Genomic DNA, 21,897 nt, shown 5'->3' with positions numbered 1-21,897 from the left:
TGGTTTCCTTGTTTAGAACCCTATAAAAACACACTTTTCAAGGAACCACACTGGGAGGATATATATTTTGGTGTAATATTCCTCAATAATACCCCTGAGGGATGGTTTTGGTTATTTAGTTGTTGGCAACATGACATTCAACCTGACCTTCAACACTACAGAGCAAGTTCTTTTCCACTGGGTGTTATCTCAGCGGTATGGTGAGCCATACTCAAGTGTAGCTGATCTGAGGAGACCGCCCTGACACTGGATCCATCCACTACTCACAAAAAGGGCCGCAAAAGGTCGTTCATTAGACTTTATCAGAAGCTACGCAGGCATCCAGAAAAGTTTTTTTGCCTACTGTCGGAAGAACCTGACTACATTTGACCATCTGTTAGAAGTGCTGAGGCCGGGAATAAAATATTAGAATACCAACATGCGTCAAAGTATTTCTGCTGAGGAGCGACTTTTTCTCATACAAAAGTATGTTGTTTTTTTTTAATAAAGTAATGTTATTTTTAAATATTGTTACTTCAGGCCCATCACATGTTCACAGTCTACTCTGTGACTTATAATCCAAATGTTTGCATTTTTTTATTATTTTGTATGCTTTATAGTTAAGGACATCTATGTGGCCTTGCTTTTCAATAGTGTTACTAAATGACTGTGGCTGTGTTGCTGGGCTTCTGTGCCCACTATTAAAGTGAAATGAATATTTACTGCTTTCAACTCCTGTAGTCCTGGGCGTGGGGAGCAGTGGGTATTCCGGCAGCTGTCCTCAGCTTGTAAGCAGTGCATGATGTCACTGTCATGCGCTGCTTACAAGCTGAAATCAGCTGCTGGCAGGATGCTGCGAGGGAGCTCAGGGAAGGTAAGTAGAATGGTTTATGGTTTTTTGTTAGGTCTTTTTCTGATGGGGCCATGCATACTGTGATGGGGATGGGGGCCATGCACACCAGGATAGGGATGAGGGGGCCATGTATACCAGGATGGGATTGAGAGAACAATGCATACCAAGATGGTGATGAGGGGACAATGTATACCAGGATGGGGATGGGGGCCTATGCATACTAGGATGGTGATAAGGGGGTCATACCAGGATAAGAATGAGGGGGCCTTGCATACTATTATGGGGATGAGGGGGCCCTGCAAACCAGGATAGGGATGAGGGGACTATGTATACCAGGATGGTGATAAGGAGGCTATGTATACCTTGATTGGGGACATATATATACCAGGATGGGGGATATTAGTACAGAATTGACCACATTTTTACTCTTCGTCTTATGGTCCGGTGCGTCTTATAGTCAAAAACATATGGTACATCAGGCAGCTGTGCATGTGTGGTAAATGAAATGCTAAAGAGTGCTAATATTCATGTAAATATTTAAATGGTGACAGAGACGATTTTAGACAAAGTGGGGCCCCAAATGCTCACATATTCCACATCACACAGAAACATTTCTGATGTATTTACATGCGCTGAGTTCAGGCTGGTAAATGAACGTGATCAACAATACTGAAGTTGTTCGACACTTGTTTCCCGGCCCCTTTAGGGTAGGTGCACACGTTCACTAATTGGCAGCGCTTTGGACACACCACATATCTGCTGTGTCCAAAGCGCTGCCAGCTACTGAACACAGGTGAATTCACATGTGTTCATTGAACCATGCGAATTCACAGTGTCCAATACATTGTACGGGTGAAATTTATCTTGCGGAGGCTCGTGTCTCCGCAAGATAAGTAGACATGCTGCGTTCTGGAAAGAAGCGCCACACATCCGTCTCCATGGGTGAGCCGTGGGTGTCTGTGCATGCTTAATGGGCATGGGATTTCTTGAAATCCCATCCACTATGTAACACCTGGACGCTGCGAGTTGGACGCTGCACAAGTACGCAGCATTCAACCTGCAGTTTTTACTGACCATGTACAACTACGCTTACTCTGGCTGAGGAAGAATGTTGGGTAGAGATAGTCCTTGATAGAGTATAATGCAGCTCCCCTCAGAGTATATTCAGCCCCCTCTCGGAGCATACTGCAGCCCCCCTCAGAGTATACTGCAGTCCCCTTCATAGAGTATGATGTAGTATCCTCATAGAACATAATGCAGCCCCCACAGAGTATACTAGAGGCCCCCTCATATAGTATAATGCCACCTCCCCACACAGTATAATGCAGCCAACTCACACACAGTATAATGCCACCCCTTTAGAGTATAATGCAGCCCCCCCAGAGTTTAATGCAACCCCCCACACACACAGTATAATGTAGCCCCCATAGTATAAAGCAGTGCCCTCAGAGTATAATGCAACCCCACACACACAGTATAATGCAGCCTTTCCCACAACAGTATAATTCAGTCCCCTGACACAAACACACACACTATAATGCAGCCCCCACACATGCACAGTATAATGCAGGCCCCCCACTCACAGTGTAATGCAGCCCCACACACACAGTATAATCCAGCCTCACACACAGTATAATGCAGCCCCCCAGAGTATAAGGCAGCCCCCTCAGAGTATAATACAACCCCACACACAGCATAATGCAGCCTTTCCCACCACAGTATAATTCAGTCCCCTGACACAAACACACACACTATAATGCAGCTCCGACACACACACAGTATAATGCAGGCCCCCCACTCACAGTGTAATGCAGACCCACACACAGTATAATCCAGCCTCACACACAGTATAATGCAGCCCCCCAGAGTATAAGGCAGCCCCCTCAGAGTATAATGCAACCCCACACACAGTATAATGCAGCCTTTCCCACAACAGTATAATTCAGGCCCCTGACACAAACACACACTATAATGCAGCCCCCACACATGCACAGTATAATGCAGTCCCACACACAGTATAACGCAGCCACACACAGTATAATCCAGCCACGCACACAGTATAATGCAGCCCCCCAGAGTATAAGGCAGCACCCTCAGAGTATAATACAACCCCACACACAGCATAATGCAGCCTTTCCCACCACAGTATAATTCAGTCCCCTGACACAAACACACACACTATAATGCAGCTCCGACACACACACAGTATAATGCAGGCCCCCCACTCACAGTGTAATGCAGACCCACACACAGTATAATCCAGCCTCACACACAGTATAATTCAGCCCCCCACAATCACACCAACAGTATAATGCAGCCTCCCACACACACTATAATGCAGCCTCTTTAGAATTTAATGCAGCCCCCTCAGAGTATAATGCAGTCCTCTCAGAGTATATATAGCTCTCGATACAGTATAATGCAAGTCCCATATAGTAAATATAGTAGAATGCACTCCCCATGGTCCTTTATAGACTATAATGCAGCCCCCTTTAGAGTATATATAGCCCTCGATACAGTATAATGAAAGTCCTATATAGTAAATATAATAGAAGGCACTCCCCAGGGTCCTTTATAAAGTATAATGCAGCCCCCCTCTTAGAGTATACTGCAGCCCCCCTCAAAGTATAATGCGGCCACCTCATATAGTATAATGTAGTCACCTCACAGAGTATAATATAGTCCCCTAATAGAACATAATGCAGTACCCCTCAGAGTATACTGCAGCCCCCCTCATATAGTATAATGCAGTCCCACACATAGTATAATGTAGCCCCCAGAGTATAATGCAGCCTCCTCAGAGTATAATGTAGCCCAACACACAGTATAATGCAACCCCACCACACAGTATAATTCAGCTCCCCACATCTGAAGCGCAGACTGCATGTTTAAACAAACTGTTAAACGACCTCCGGTCGGCAAACGTGGGCATTTAAAGTTGCTGGTTGTCTGGTGAAAATACAATGTTAGGGTATGTACACATGTTAAGTATTTGGTGCAGGAATTTTTACACGATTTCTGCATCTCTTAGCAGGAAAAAACGATGCTTAAAATAGGTGAGTTTTTTAAAGCGTTTTTTTTTACATGCGTTTTTCATGCAGATTTTTCCCCACTCATTAGCATGAGTGAAATGTGCAGCAATTTTCTAAATATATTTAGTTTTCAGCTGGGCTCCTGCTTTGCATATAATTATCTGTTTCCTGTGATGTTCTACCTTATGGCTTCTCCTCTAGACTCAGACAGCATATCACAGCGATGTAATTCAAAAGGTTTGAGCAAATTGATAATGAATTTGGACAGAATTGTAGGGTCTGATGGTGCTTCTGCCGGCGAAAGCCACACCCGTCTGATGGGGCCAAGAAGCTACACCTACCAGCTGAGCCCAATGAATGCACCAGTTTGCAGAAATACTGAAGTGTCACCAGCAAAGTCATGCACTGACTTGCCCTTACCAGTGGAACTCTACCATAAGGGTATGTCTCCACGTTCAGGATTGCATCAGGATTTGGTCAGGATTTTCCATCAGTATTTGTAAGCCAAAACCAGGAGTGGAACAATCAGAGGAAAAGTATAATAGAAGCATATGCACCACTTCTGCATTTATCACCCTCTCCTGGTTTTGGCTTACAAATACTGAAGGAAAATCCTGACCAAATCCTGATGCAATCCTGAACGTGGAGACATACCCTAAAGGTAGTAAAACTATTAAGAAGGAAGATTTTTACTTGGGAAATAATTAGTTTTGTGTCTTTAATAAATCCCATAAGCAATATCGGATTTCAGCAAAGGATGTACTTTATCAGAGTACTTCTTAGGTCTTGCTTACATTGGCGTATAATACATTTCATCTAATGTGCCAATTCTGGGGTGGCCGCTGGCTTGTATTTTTAGTGTGGGATTGCATACGGATGTCATATTGGTTGATAGGTGAGAAGAAAAATCGCATGACACTCATCCTATTTTTCTGGATCAACATCAGAACGATTTTTTTATACGGTATTGTGACTCCAGCCTCAGGGAGATGATTGCAGGTTGTCACAGAGTACATATGATTCTGAGGTGTGACGATGTTGAACATAGCCCACACCTTTTAAAGAAGTTATCTTAATGGATCACAGACAAGTGAAGTGAGCTTAAAATAGAAGAGAAAACAGAAAAGTTTTTTTTAAAGTGTAATTGATTAACACATAACCTTTTGACAGTTTTACAATAAAATTACATTTAGTCAACGACTAAAATCTTTCATTACACAGGTCTTATTTCATGTATTTCATCTACGCTAGTAACAACATAAAACTGATTGTTTCATATTGTTATTGATCAAACTGTATCTCATCTTTTTAGTTTTCACATGATTATAACTAAATACCCCTAGTAAAATTGTAATTTTTAAAACAAATAATAGTGTAACACCCCAGGAAGCCGGTTGTTACAGTGGTATTGCCTTCCTCAGGCTGATGCCATGCCTGGAAGCAAGGAAGGATCCCTTTAACAGGTGACATGTACACACAACACTGTTCTGACTCCAGGCCAGAAGGGGGAACTCTGATCCAGTTTGTGGGTGGCTTCCCTATATATTCTTGCTGGAGGAGGAGTTAGGTAGTCAGTTGAGAGGAGAGCTGGAGCCGTGCAGACATGAGGTTCTGCAGCTCCTGACAGAGCAGTCTGTGAGAGACTGTTAGGGGAGCAGAGGCAAAGGAGAGGAAAGATACTGGGAGTGGAGCTGCGAGAGGGCTCACTCCAGACTTTTCAATGCAAAATTGACTGGAATTGAGATAGGACACCATGTTGCGTTTGGAGAGCCCCTGATGTGCCTAAACATTGAAACCCCCCACAAGTGACACCAATTTGGAAAGTACACCCTCTAAGGAACTTATCTAGATGTGTGGTGAGCACTTTGACCCACCAAGTGCTTTACAGAAGTTGATAATGTAGAGCTGTAATAATAAAAAATCATATTTTTTCACAAAAATTATCTTTTCGCCCCCAATTTTTTATTTTCCCAAGGGTAACAGAAGAAATTGGACCATAAAAGTTGTTGTGCAATTTGTCCTGAGTACGCTGATACCCCATATGTGGATGTTAACCACTGTTTGGGCGCATGGCAGAGCTCAGAAGGGAAGGAGCGCTGTTTGACTTTTCAATGCAAAATTGACTGGAATTGAGATGGAACGCCATGTCGTGTTTGGAGAGCCCCTGATGTGCCTAAACATTGAAATCCCCCACTAGTGACACCATTTTGGAAAGTAGACCCATAAGGAACTTATCTAGATGTGTGGTGAGCACTTTGAAGCCCTAATTGTTTCACTACAGTTTATAACGCAGAGTCGTGAAAATAAAAATACTTTTTTTTCCACAAAAATTATTTTTAGCCCCCAGTTTTGTATTTTCCCAAGGGTAACAGGAGAAATTGGACCCCAAAAGTTGTTGACCAATTTGTCCTGAGTACACTGATACCCCATTTGTGGGAGAAAACTACTGTTTGGGCGCATGGTAGAGCTTGGAAGGGAAGGAGCACCGTTTGGAATGCAGACTTAGATGGAATGGTCTGCAGACGTCACATTGCATTTGCAGAGCCCCTGATGTACCTAAACAGTAGAAACCCCCCACAAGTGACCCCATATTGGAAACTAGACCCCCAAGGAACTTATCTAGATGTGTTGTGAGAACTTTGAACCCCCAAGTGTTTCACTACAGTTTATAACAAAGAGCTGTGAAAATAAAAAAAAAAAATTTTCACACATTATTTTTTAGCCCCCGGTTTTGTATTTTCCCAAGGGTAACAGGAGAAATTGGACCCCAAAAGTTGTTGTCCAATTTGTCCTGAGTACGCTGATACCCCATATGTTGGGGTAAACCCTTGTTTGGGAGCACGGGAGAGCTTGGAAGGGAAGGAGCACTGTTTTACTTTTTCAGCGCAGAATTGGCTGGAATTGAGATCGGACGCCATGTCGCATTTGGAGAGCCCCTGATGTGCCTAAACAGTGGAAACCGCCCAATTCTAACTGACACATTAACCCAAACACACCCCTAACCCCAACCCCAAATCCCAACCCTAATCCCAACCGTAAATGTAATCCAAACCCTAACTTTAGCCCCAACCCTAACCCTAACTTTAGCCCCAACCCTAACCTTAACCCTAACTTTAGCCCAAACCCTAACCCTAACTTTAACCCTAACCCCAATCCTAACCCCAACCATAACCCTAACCCCAACCCTAACTGTAGCCTTAACCCTAACTTTAGCCCCAACCCTAACCCTAACTTTAGCCCCAACCCTAACCCTAACCCTAATGGGAAAATGAAAATAAATACATTTTTAAAAACTTTATTAGTTTTCCCTAACTAAGGGGGTGATGATGGGGGGTTTGATTTACTTTTATAGCGGGTTTTTTAGGGGATTTTTATGATTGGCAGCCGTCACACACTAAAAGACGCTTTTTATTGCAAAAAATAGTTTTTGCGTCTCCACATTTTGAGAGCTATAATTTTTCCATATCTTGGTCCACAAAGTCATGTGAGGTGGTGTTTTTTGCGGGCCGAGTTGACATTTTTATTGGTACCATTTTCGGGCACGTGATGTTTTTTGATCACTTTTTATTTCGATTTTTGTGAGGTAGAATAAACAAAAACCAGCTATTCATGAATTTCTTTTTTGGGGGGGCGCATATACCGTTCCGCGTTTGGTAAAATTGATAAAGCAGTTTTATTCTTCGGGTCAGAACGATTACAGCGATACCTCATTTATACCATTTTTTTTATGTTTTGTCGCTTTTATATGATAAAAACTATTTTATGTAAAAAATTATTATTTTTACATCGCTTTATTCTGAGGACTATAACTTTTTTATTTTTTCATTGATGATGCTGTATCATGTCTCGTTTTTTTGGGGGACAAGATGACGTTTTCAGCGGTACCATGGTTATTTATATCTGTTTTTTTGATCACGTGTTATTCCACTTTCTGTTTGGCGGTATGATAATAAAGCGTCGTTTTTTTGTTTTTTTTTACGGTGTTCACTGAAGGGGTTAACTAGTGGGACAGTTTTATAGTTCAGGTCGTTACAGACGCAGCGATACTAAATATGTGTACTTTTATTGTTTTTTTTATTTAGATAAAGAAATGTATTTATTGGAACAATATATTTTTTTCCTTTATTTAGGAATTTTTTTTTTTTTTTTTTACACATGTAAATGTTTTTTTTTCTTCTATTTCACATTGCCCCAGGGGAGACATCACTATACAGTACAGACCAAAAGTTTGGACACACCTTCTCATTTAAAGATTTTTCTGTATTTTCATGACTATGAAAATTGTAAATTCACACTGAAGGCATCAAAACTATGAATTAACACATGTGGAATTATATACTTAACAAAAAAGTGTGAAACAACTGAAAATATGTCTTATATTCTAGGTTCTTCAAAGTAGCCACCTTTTGCTTTGATGACTGCTTTGCACACTCTTGGCATTCTCTTGATGAGCTTCAAGAGGTAGTCACCTGGAATGGTTTTCACTTCACAGGTGTGCCCTGTCATGTTTAATAAGTGGGATTTCTTGCCTTATAAATGGGGTTGGGACCATCAGTTGTGTTGAGCAGAAGTCTGGTGGATACACAGCTCATAATCCTACTGAATAGACTGTTAGAATTTGTATTATGGCAAGAAAAAAACAGCTAAGTAAAGAAAAACGAGTGGCCATCATTACTTTAAGAAATGAAGGTCAGTCAGTCCAAAAAATTGGGAAAACTTTTAAAGTGTCCCCAAGCGCAGTTGCAAAAACCATGAAGCACTACTCTGAACTGTGTACTGTGAACTGGCTCACATGAGGACCGCCCCAGCAAAGGAAGACCAAGAGTCACCTCTGCTTCTGAGGATAAGTTTATCCGAGTCACCAGCCTCAGAAATCGCAGGTTAACAGCAGCTCAGATTAGAGACCAGATCAATGCCACTGTTAGGGCTGGCGGAACGCACCGAGTTAATTGAGAGATATTATTTGGTGCGTTCACAGCCCGGGGTCCACCGTGCAGGAGAGGACCTGCTGCTGGCAAATGGCGGCCCTTTATGGCGGTAGAAGCGAACTCTGTTACTTCACAGAGATGCTGTGCCAGATCTCACTCTGACCCTCGGTGGCTTTTGAGCCCGCGCCTGAGGACGCCCCCAGTCAGCAGCTGAGACCTTGGCAACTAAGAAACGCTGAACCCTGTTGACTTCACAGGAGTATCCAGCAACTGCCGAGCTGATGGCAGTGTGTGGCAACACAAACATACAATCTCCTCACCGGAGGAGCTGGTATTCTAGGGGCTTATTTCAGCCGGGGCCCTAAATCCACGCACACAATCTCCTTGCCGGAGGTGTCGGCATTCTAGGGGCTTATTTCAGCCGAGTCCCTGAACACACATAAATGTGACCACACTGGCCCATGCACATAACTGAATCAATACTAGCGCATGGCCGTGCGGTCATGAGAGCCTTAAATAGCTGCAGCAAGTACAGGACCTTCCTAGAAGCACCAATGAGAGGCTGCTACAGAGCCTGAGCACCTTCAGGACCTTCCTGGAGGACCAATGGATTTAGCTGCAGTATCTGAACATGTGACCTTCGATCTCCACTGAGAGATCTTACTCTGGGCATGCTCAGAATGAGAAAAGCAGGACTTAGTCCCAGAAGCGTCTGCTCGCCGCTGCCCAGCACTGGCTTCAATGGCAGAAGCTGGAAAAGCAGCAATAACCCTTTGTACAGAGTCAGACTGAGCGAGATGCTGGGACTGACGTCTCTGCTGAGCAGGCTCCACTGCGGCAGGAGAAGAATGGGAGACCGCAGCAGAGATGGCCCGAGATTCCCCCTGTGCAGAGGCGGGAACTCGACCCCTAACAGCCACACAGAGTTCTAGCAGCAGACACATCTCTACAACAACTTTTAAGAGGAGACTTTGTGCAGCAGGCCTTCATGGTAAAATAGCTGCTAGGAAACCACTGCTAAGGACACGCAACAAGCAGAAGAGACTTGTTTGGGCTAAAGAACACAAGGAATGGACATTAGACCAGTGGAAATCTGTGCTTTGGTCTGATGAATCCAAATTTGAGATCTTTGGTTCCAACCACCATGTCTTTGTGCAACGCAGAAAAGGTGAACGGATGGACTCTACATGCCTGTTTCCCACAGTGAAGCATGGAGGAGGAGGTGTGATGGTGTGGGGGTGCTTTGCTGGTGACACTGTTGGGGATTTATTAAAAATTGAAGGCATACTGAACCAGCTTGGTTACCACAGCATATTGCAGCGGCATGCTATTCCATCTGGTTTGCGTTTAGTTGGACCATCATTTATTTTTCAACAGGACAATGACCCCAAACACACCGCCAGGCTGTGTAAGGGCTATTTGACCAAGAGGGAGAGTGATGGGGTGCTACGCCAGATGGCCTGGCCTCCACACTCACCAGACCTGAACCCAATCGAAATTGTTTGGGGTGAGCTGGACCGCAGGGTGAAGGCAAAAGGGCCAACAAGTGCTAAGCATCTCTGGGAACTCCTTCGAGATTGTTTGAAGACCATTTCAAACCATTTTAGTCTGTACTGTATATATGATCAGATCGCTGATCTTACACTTTGCAGTGCACTGTGTCAGATCAGCGATTTGACAGGCACTGAAGAGAGGCTTCCCGGCGCCTGCTCTGAGCAGGTGCTTGAAAGCCACCTCCCTGCAGGACCCGGAAGGCCCCCCGTGGCCATTTTGGATCCGGGCCTGCAGGGAGGAGGAAGTAGGAGACCCTCGGAGCAACGCGATCACATCGCGTTGGTCCGAGGGTCTCAGAGAAGCACGCAGGGAGCCCCCTCCCTGCGCAATGCTTCCCTGTGCCTCTGGAACGCTGCGATCATCTTTGATCGCAGCGTTCTGGGGGTTAATGTGCCAGGAGCAGTCCGTGACCACTCCTGACACATAGTGCCGGATGTCAGCTGCGATAGCCAGCTGACACCCGGCCGCGATCGGCCACGCTTCCCCCGTGAGCGCGGCTGATCGCGCTGGACGTACTATGGGAAGTAGGGCCCACCCCACATGGATGGAATAGTACGTCCAATAGTAGAAAGGGGTTAAACTCAGTTTTTGCAATAAAAGACCCTAAAGGCAACACTACCTCACACCCAGATTGAATATACTCTTCATTTCACAAATGTTACCAACAGATATATTCAAACCCCAAAACACTACTATCAGATCTCTTACATACTTAACACTTCAACAGCCCACCTACTTCAATCTGCTATCACAAAGTAAGAAATTATTTCAACAAATTAACATCTTAAAGGGGGCAAAGCTCCAGGACCAGATGGTTTCACTGCTATATATTACAAAAAATATTGTGAGATCCTACTCCCCCACATTAAAATATATTTTAACCTACTATTAGAAGGCAAACAGATGCAACCAGTCTTTTATATAGTCCTTACAACTGTAATACCTACATCTAAAAGGGACTCTCTACTACCTAAAAATTTCAGGAGCGAAATGCTCCTTAATCTAGACCTTAAGATTTTTACATCAATTATAACACAGCGAATTAACAAATTACTCCCATCGTTGGTCCACTGAGACCATGTTGGGTTTATTCCCACTAGACAGGCCATGGACTATATTAGAAGGAATCGAAATATAATACACTTAGAGAATACCCCAACAGCCTCTTATGATATTGGCATTAGACATAGAAAAAGCCTTCAACTATTTCATGGTCCTATCTATTTCAAATACCAAATAGATTTGGGTTCAATCATAGCTATATTTCAGCTCTACATCTCCTCTATGATACTCCCATATTTAAAATGACCAACTACAAAACCTTCACCCATAAATATTTAAAGAGGTAAAAGACAAGGAGGCCCTCTCTCTCCTGCTCAATTTGCCCTTGCCATGGAACCCTTGGAAGATGCAATTAGAAATCATCCAGACATTAAAGGGTTTGATTCTAAAACATAAAATGATAGTTAGCCTTTTTTTGCAGATGATCTATTGTTATAAGTCACACATCCCTTAACATCATTACCTAGTCTATTCTCTTTGCTAAAAACTTTCGAAACAATATCCGGACTGAAGGTAAATGTAGACAAATCAGATGTACTATTTATAAACACATGAACAGGATCATATTATCTCTCAATATGGCTTCCCTAAAAGAGATCATTTTCTTGCATATCTAGGCATTAATTTGACTTCGAACATATCAACTTTTTTTAAATGGAACTATATTCAACTAATAGAAAGGTTTTCAAATGACATAATCAAATGGTCTCCCACATCTATATCTTGGTTGGGTAGAAATCACTTAATAAAAATGGTCTTGCTACCAAGATTTCTATATTTGTTCAAAGCCCTTTCTATTGCTATCCCCACAAGAACCTTTACTAAAATATACGCCATGATTTCAAAGTATATATGGCAAGGTAAAAGAACGAGGGTTCGATTATGTACTATGTTCTGTCATACAGGGATGGGTAGATTGTCTCTTCCGAACTTTGCCTTATATTGTAAAGCATCTCAAATAGCTCAAATAGCTACAGTATCTTCCCAAAAGGGATGCCCTAGATGGATAGGACTAGAATCATCCCTAATACCACCATGTTCTCTACTGGGTCTGATGTGGTCATTAAGTCCATTCCCAGTAGATATGGCAGAAAAAGCACCATTCACATATCATTCTTTACATCTTTGGTGAAAACTTAGAGTCCTTTATAAATTGCAATCAGATCCTTCTCCTGCACTAGCACTATTCAGCATCTCATCATTTACACTGGGACTGGAACTGGGAGGTTTTAAATGGTGGAACATGAAAGGGATTATGAAACATACATGGATACATGGTCATTTGATAACAAAGTTTTATCTAGACAAGAATTTATATAGAAATATAACCCATCTCTTGGAGAGTATATGTGTATAAATCAGGTCCTTCATTTTTCTGGGAATAACACCCCTAATAACCCTATAGCACCACCCTCAAGCTTTCAACGAATGTGTCCCAATAACCCATTTGGAAGTAATCTCACATTATTCTATTTTTAACTCTCCACCAAGAAATAATAAAGCTATGAGTTCATGGAACAATGGGTGGGAGATCTAAAGAGTACAATGTCATTAGAAACATGGCGCCACTGCTGCGACACATTACAGGCAAGTAATCAAACATCATTGTTAAAAACATCTCTTAAAGTCTTACATAGGGTTTATTATGTCCCAGTGTGATTAAATAAAATATATCCTAATGTCTCAGATAAATTAGAGGTTGTGATGTATTGGGTGACATGAAACATACTGTATATGGTGTTATTACCCACATGTAAAAACTTTTTATTTGGAGGTTAAAGCCTTAGTTTCAAGGGTCACGGGAAGGTTCATCCAGTGTAGTCCTACTGTCATGTTATTCGGAAATAAACCAAAGGGGATCTCCAATAAAACCTTCCATCTTATATGGATAATTACTATGGCAGCTATAATTCACATAGCTTCAAAATGGAAGTCTACAGCTTTGTCAATGCAAATGGTTAAAGATAGAGTCAATATGATAATGGTACATGAAATAATCTTTTCTACCAAAACTGACACACTAGGCTTTTTTCTGAATATATGGATACCATGGATGGACATCCAACATGACCAAAACTTAAACCAGGCCATACATCTATCAACATGATGATTGTGATATAAGAGTCTTCTCTTTATATACTTATCAATTTACTTTGATTGAATGATAATTGATTGTCTGTACCTCCCTCCCCAATACCGTTTATATATTCCTTCTATATTATAATTCATCTTATGTCTTTGTTTTCATAACTTGCAGCAAAATAATAATGTACATATTATATCTATCTAGAACAATATATTTTATTTCTTTGTTTTATAACTTGCAGCAAAATAATAAAGTACATATTATATCTAGAACAATATACTTTGACCCCCTGCAAGGGGATTACGGTATATGTTGTTAAATTGTTGAGTTTTTGGGAAAATAATAAAACATTTTTGAAACTGAAAAGATCCACTCATTTCTAATACTGAACACTGCAGCAAACAAAATTGATCTGCATATCCTAGCAAAAAAAATGAAAAAATGCATAGATGCAAATTTGAGTATATAGCGTACGAAGAAACAAATACAACAGCATTCAGCCTACAAAGATATTGAATATATGAATCTCAAATCGTATTACAGCGATATAGACTAAAATGATAAAATTGAGGTTCTAATCACATATCTTGATCAAATTGCACCTGTAACCTTTTTTAATTTTGATAAAATTAGTTTTGTTTTCTGCATCACAACATAAGCCTGATCTACTGTATATAGCGGTAATGTCATTCAAATTCTAATGTTCTAGGCTTGCTTATATAACCTTAGCACTCTCAGAGCGTGTTTGCTGTATGCGTGAGTGCATGAACACAATGACATGAGTTACCAATTTTTCAGACGTTCAAATTCATAACTTTGCCCTATTTAGGTCACTTGATAGGCTTGTGTGGTTGGTATTTGCAATGGCAGTGCAGCCTAGATGGTTTAAAGAACAGGTTTCTGTTGAACAGGTTTTTTTTTTGTATTGTTTAGTGTAACATGATGTGAAATCATGCTTTCTGTTATCTACCACTAGCTATTCACAATCATTTGTAGAGACTGCTAGATTGAAATGAAAATAGCCTATATTTTGTGAAATAAAAATTGTACTGCTAAAAGGGGGCTAATATAAAGTTAGGAAAACTTGAGACCCCCATACTGCATGTTTGTGGTGTTATTAGTGTGAAAGTGCTTTATTTACTATGGAGTGCATGATCGTGGATAAAAGTTTTGATACTGACACAAATTTCATTGTTCACTGTATTAGCTGCTTTAGTTTCTATAGTGGCAATTTGCATTAGGTGTAGATTGTTATGAAAAGTGATCAGAAGAACTGCAAAAAAATGCAAAGTAATTATTTGCCAGGAAAATCATCTTAAAGAAGCACTCCCATCAAAGTTGTTATCCTCTTAATATATTGAAGACATTATATAGCACTGTGTCTTTACAGTTGCTCATTTTGCTTTTTCTACCCAGCTAATTCTTAGATTTTCTTTGCTTTATATAGACAAAAGAAGTCTCTTACCTCTGCAGTTATCATCCCCCTCTTCATCTCCTGACCCAGCTGCTCATTCCTCCCCTTGCCAGGGACTTTTGCAGTGACTTATGACTGATACAGAAAAAACTGACCTGACCTTAGAAGAATTCAGCTAATCAGTTTTTATTCATGTGAGGTCATAGACCTAATGGAAAAGTGAATTTCCTGGGTAGAAGGGCAAAATGAGCAATTGTAAGTATTGTGAGGGTTGACACGCTTAGCTGCTTCCTCAGGTAAACACAGGAACACTTTGGTGGTAAAGCACCTGCTGGTTTATTAGAGTCAGCATAGACCAAGGCGGGGTTCAGGAAAGCAAAAGTAGAGCCTTCCTGACTTAACAGAAAACAAAACAAGGGAACCTTTTTCTGTAGGTTCCACCTGCAGACATCTGGCAATGTCCTCCTGGAGCCACGTGGGAGTGTTCCCCCTCCCAACTCACCACACAGACTCTCTCATGTCCAGGTATTTAACCAGGACTATTTAAAAAAAGAAGGGTTATTCCAGGCACAAAGTCACTTTTTTTTCCTGTGTGTTATCCAAGTCCTCAGAAATAGCCTCGTTGGATCTCTTCTGGGTGGTCTATGCATAAAGAACATATATTATATCAGAAAAGGTAACAAGAAAAACAGCACCCACCCAATCCTTCTTTCAAGATGTGGTTTTAATCCATAAAATTGATAGCTGGCGCTACTACGGGTCCATAAAGGTTCGTGCCATTACAACACTTCCTTTTGTGCAGTGTTAAATAAGGAGTGTGATTAAACAAGTGAAAAACAATTAACATACAATTAAAAAGCACGACAAACGAAGCAACATCATGTTATAATAACACTGACATATCTATTTTGTCATTTAAACTGAGCGGTCCCTGAGCATCAATTCTTATAATCCATATAGCTTCTCTTTTTAGTAATAATTTGTTGTAATCATCCCCTTCCTTTGGATAACTATCGTATTCAATTCTTGCAAAAAGTAACGCTCTTGGTTTTGCACCATGACAATCATGAATGTGTTTTATCAGTCTTAGAGAACCTTTTGGAGTGCTAATCGAAGGAAAATGTTCCCTAAAACGGACATGTAGTGGTCTATTTGTTTTCCCAAAAATTCACAGGGACAATATAACACCTAAACTACATGTTTTGTGCGACATATGATTAGTTGTTTAACTTGATGTGATACCACACCTGTTCTCAAATTTTTACCCACTATGTGGTGACAACAGAATGAACAGCTACCACAACAAAAGGTACCTATTGGACTGCTAGCATCTAACCACATCAAATTATTTTTATATTCTTGGAATCTTTTATGTACTAAAACATCACTTAGATTCTTGCTGTGTCTAGATGCAACTAGTGGTTTATTCTTTGCTATACTAGCTAGATCTTCAATTAGGTGCCAATTTCCGTTTATAGCAGATTTTATCATGCACATATTTGAGTTTTGTTTAAAGCTGAAAATAAACCTTTTTAGTACTATCGCCAAATTCTTATGTAAACCTCATATTCATGGTATTTATTTCATTTAAAAACTGTGCAAAGTCAGTGAAATCCTTTTCAGTACTAACCCATACCAGAAATACATAATCCATGTACCGATGGTACGCACGGATGTATTTCAGGTATGAGTGTTTTTGATTATAGACATATTCATTTTCAAAATAAGCCAAAAATAAATTAGCAAGGGTACATGCATACCACCAGTTGCCAAAAGAAAAAGCATTATGTGACAGGGCAAAACTTAAACCTTCAATAATAAACTCAATACAGTCAACTGAATCAAAAGTTTTTTTCCAGAAAATTTTTTATGGCTTCTATTCTTAAAAAATCTCCGGTGTCCTTTATATAAGCTGGAATTAATTTCAAAAGAGGTATTAACCTCCAGTTCAGAAATTTTGACAGAGGTTCTGTGACTAACCCTAATCCAGACACGATGGGGCATCCCGGTGGTGATAACATATTTTTGTGTACTTTTGGTATGTACAGTGAAGGAAATAATTATTTGATCCCTTGCTGATCCCTTGGTCAAAAACAAAATCCATAAAATCACACTGTATAAATTATATAAATTTATTAGCATTTTGCAGTGAGAAATTGTATTTGATCCCCTACCAACCATGAAGAGTTCTGGCTCCTACAGACCAGTTAGACGATCCTAATCAACTCGTTACCTGCATTAAAGACAGCTCTCTTACATAGTCACCTTTATAAAAGACTCCTGTCCACAGACTCAGTTAATCAGTCAGACTCTAACCTCTACAACATGGGCAAGACCAAAGAGCTTTATAAGGATGTCAAGAACAAGATCATAGACCTGCATAAAGCTGGAATGAGCTACAAAACCATAAGTAAGACACTGTTGAGAAGGAGACAACTGTTGGTGCAATAGTAAGAAAGTGGAAGAAATACAAAATGACTGTCAATCGACATCAATCTGGGGCACCATGCAAAATTTCACCTTATGAGGTATCCTTGATCATAAGGAAGGTGAGAGATCAGCCTAAAACTAGATGGGGAACTTGTAAATGATCTCAAGGCAGCTGGGACCAAAGGCACCAAGAAAACCATTGGTAACACATTATGCCGTAAAGGTTTAAAATCCTGCAATGCCTGCAAGGTCCCCCTGCTCAAGAAGGCGCATGTGCAGGCCAGTCAGAAGTTTGCCAGTGAACACCTGGATGATTCAGTGAGTGATTGGGAGAAGGTGCTGTGGTCAGATGAGGCAAAAATTGAGGTCTTTAACTCAACTCGCCATGTTTGGGGGAAGAGAAATGCTGCCTATGAACACCGTCCCCACTGTCAAGCATGCTGGCGGAAACATTAGGTTTTTGTGTTTCTCTGCTAAGGACACAGGACTACTTCACCGCATCAGTGGGAGAATGAATGGAGCCATGTACCGTAAAAACCTGAGTGACAACCTTCTTCCCTCCGCCAGGACATTAAAAATGGGTAGTGGCTGGGTCTACCAGCAAGACAATGACCCAAAACAAACAGCCAAGGCAACAAAGGAGTGGCTCAAAAAGAAGCACATTAAGGTCATGGCGTGGCCTAGTCAGTCTCCAGACTGTAATCCCATAGAAAACGTATGGAGGGAGTTGAAGCTCCAAGTTGCCAAGCGACAGCCTCAAAATCTTAATGATTTAGAGATGATCTGCAAAGAGGAGTGTACCAAAATTCCTCCTGACATGTGCGCAAACCTAATCATCAACTACACAAAACGTCTGACTGCTGTGCTTGCCAACAAGGGTTTTGCCACCAAGTATTAAGTATTTTTTGCCAGAGGGATCAAATACTTATTTCTCATTGCAAAATTCAAATAAATTTATATAATTGATACAGTGAGATTTTCTGGATTTTATTTTTGATATTCTATCTATCAATGTTAAAATTAACCTACCCTTAAAATTCTAGACTGTTCATGTCTTTGTCAGTGGGCAAACTTACAAAATCAGCAAGGGATCAAATAATTATTTCCTTCACTGTAATACCAATGCGGTTTCTTTGGATATTCAGAGAACAGTTTCTCTGCTGTCTTTTTTGTCAGTCTGCCTTTATCTCTCTTCAAGACAAGGAGGACTAAAGGAGTTTTTATAAAAATATAAAAAAAATCTTTATTACCACAATCAAACAACGTAGACAAACATAAATAAATGTGCAAAAAAAATGTGCAGAAAAGGAACACCAAGAGTTGGTGTAACACTCAGTACAATATATAAATATCAGGTCACTTTAAATACAAGTAAATAAACCGTAAGAAACTACAATAGTGGTTAGTTTAATCGAGAGCGTGTCCCCACACATCATCAGCAAAGTAAAATCCAACCACATGTGGTATCACCATCGCTCATGTGGGCATGTTCAGCATCAAAACTCGATCCCCTAAAGCCTACTGAGTGTGGGGCAAAAGTAGTGTTACCCAAGTACTGAGGTACACCACTGGACGCACCCCGATGCGCGTTTCGCTGCCTGTTAGCCGTACATTCTCAAATGGAGGTGTGTTAAAAAATTCCCTGCAAGACCTTAAATAACCATGGCAACATGTCACAGGCTCATCACGTAACCACGTGACCCAGACAGGCACAGCCGAACAGAAGCCAGGTCATTGCCATAAATCCCAGTCGAGCGTCAGCGACGCCAATCTCCGGATGATGGGGGCAGCAACAGACCGCAAGCCGGCGAGTGCGCACCACAGCCCTAGTAATGTGAAGAGATATAATAAGGTAATATGATCATTTGGGGGGGAGAGAGACACATTCATAGTTGGCACAATAACAACAAATAGTCCCCGTGCGTATCACTTGTATATCCATTATTTCTGTTGTCTTCTCATTTCCAAGGGACCCATCTTGTTACCAAAGTCCATAGACTGCAGGAAGGTCAATTAAAAATTACTGTGCAAAACAAAGAAACAAATCAAGAAATTAAAACAAAAAACAACCAGTTTAAAAGATTTAAAAGATACATGTTGAGGGGAATACATAAAGACTCAAGATCCAGTATTTCATTAAAAAGTTGCAACATTCAGGGAATCATTTAGGCCTTCTGATTTCATTGTCCCCAGTGTGACTATCCACTTCCCATCTTGCCAGAAGCTGTTTGACATTGTCCCCCTAATTCCCACCATGTCAATACTCCTGACCATAAAATCTGTTGCATCACAGTTATTGGTCATTTTAAAGTGCCATGGGATGGTTTCAACTTAATTTCCTATTAGCAGAAGTCTGGTAACCATGTCTGGTTAACTATAATGTGGTGGTGCACCATCTTGGGTGTCAGGTCCGAGCATTCCTACATGAACATTTTCCTGGAAAGTGGGTTGGTTGTCGTGGGCCAGTTGAATGGTCACCAAGGTCTCCCGATCTGACCCCCTTAGACTTTTATCTTTGGGGTCATTTGAAGGCAATACTATGCTGTGAAGATACGAGATGTGCAGCATCTGAAACAAGGGATAGTGGAAGCCTGCGCTAGCATTTCTTCTGCTGTGCTGCTATCAGTGTGTCAAGAGTGGGAGAAGAGGGTTGCATTGACAATCCAACACAATGGGCAGCACTTTGTCCACATTTTATGTGGTCATAAACTTGTAAATAACTCATGAAAGAATAAGGCTATGTTCACACGCTGCGGGTTTTGCTGCGGACCCGCAGCTGTTTTGCAGCTGCGGGTCCGCATCCTTTTTCCATGTAGGTTACAGTACAATGTAACCTAATGGAAAACAAAACCCGCTGTGCCGACGATCCTTTTTTTCTGTGGAAAATCCGCGCAGATTTTCTGCAGAAAAAAAGAAGGACCATGTCACTTCTTGGTGCAGAATCGCAGCGATTCTGCACCCATAGAAATGCATTGAACCGCTAACTTCCCGCATAGGGCTGTGCTCACGTTGCGGGAAGTTAAGCGGATAATGTGCGGGTGGCACCCGGGGTGGAGGAGAGGAGACTCTCCTCCAGGCCCTGGGAACCATATTTGGGTGTAAAAAAAAGAATTAAAATAAAAAATGATGCTATACTCACCTCTCAGCGCTGCCCGCGGCGTCCGGTCTCAGTTGCTGTGCCGAACAGGACCTGTGGTGACGTCGCGGTCACATGACCGTGATGACGCCGCGGTCACATGACCGTGACGTCACGAAGGTCCTTGTCGGCACAGCCGCTTGCAGCGCCGGGGAGATCGCGACGTCAGTGGGTGAGTATAGCCAATTTTTATTATTTTTTACATTACTATTGATGCTGCATATTGCTGCATATGCAGCATCAATAGTACAGCAGTAATCCCGCAGCGGAAACCGCGGAACAAACCGCAATAAATCTGCAGGGATAACCGCAGCGGTTTTGCCCTGCAGATTTTCAATTCCGCTGCGGGATTAACCCGCAGAGGAACCCGCAGCGTGTGAACGTGGCCTAACACCAAGCACACCATTGTTTTTCTTGTGAAATTCTCAATACGTTTGATGTGCCACATGACCCTCTTTCCATTGAAAAAAATAAAGTTGTATCCAAAATGGCCAACTTCAAAATGCCCACCATGGTCACCACGCATTTTGAAAAGTTTTCCCCCTCCCATATACTAATGTGCCACAAACAGGTAGTTGATATCACCAACCATTCCCATTTTATTTAGGTGTATCCATATAAATGGCCCACCCTGTATTTCAGTGAGTCTATGGCCCATTTTATAGCTAAACACTCCTTCTCAACTATGGTGTAATTCTTCTTGCAAAAAGAGAGTTTTCAGCTCAGGAACAGGATGGGATGCTCTTCTTTATTTATTTCCTGAGACAGCACGGCTCCCAACCCAACTACTGAAGCATTGATCTGGACCACAAATTCTTTGCTAAAGTCTGGTGCGACCAGAACCGAATGTTTGCACAGAGCCCACTTGAGTTCTTGAAACGCGATCTCTGTATCCGGAGTACATTTCACCATCGTCGACTTGGTGCCCACAAGGATATTTGTTAACGGTGTGGCAATTATGGCAAAGTTCGGGATAAAACGCCGGTAATACCCCACAATCCCAAGAAATACCCTCATTTGATTCTTGGAGAGTGGTTGCGGCCACTCCTGGGTTGCCTGGATTTTATTCAACTGGGACGTGATTTCACCTCTCCCGACAATTTAGCCTAAGTACCATGCCTCTTCCTTCCCTATGGCACACTTCTTGGGATTTTTGGTGAATCCCGCTTTCGTCAATGCATCAAGCATCACCTGTACCTTATGCATCAAGGATCAGTTGGGTCAAAAGATGACAGTCATCCAAGTAGGCTGCAGCATATTTCTTATGTGGAGCCAAGATTCAATCCATCAGCCTCTGTAAGGTAGTTGGGGCCCCCTGCAGTCCGTAGGGAATCCTGGTGTACTGAAAACTCTCATCAGGCGTCAAGAAGGCCGTCTTCTCCTTGGTGCTCTGGGACATGGGGATCTGTCAGTACCCCTTCAT

Source organism: Ranitomeya variabilis, chromosome 1 (assembly GCF_051348905.1).
Source record: "Ranitomeya variabilis isolate aRanVar5 chromosome 1, aRanVar5.hap1, whole genome shotgun sequence".
NCBI classification, from domain to species: Eukaryota; Metazoa; Chordata; class Amphibia; order Anura; family Dendrobatidae; genus Ranitomeya; species Ranitomeya variabilis.
Note: the sequence above shows the minus strand (reverse complement) of the source record.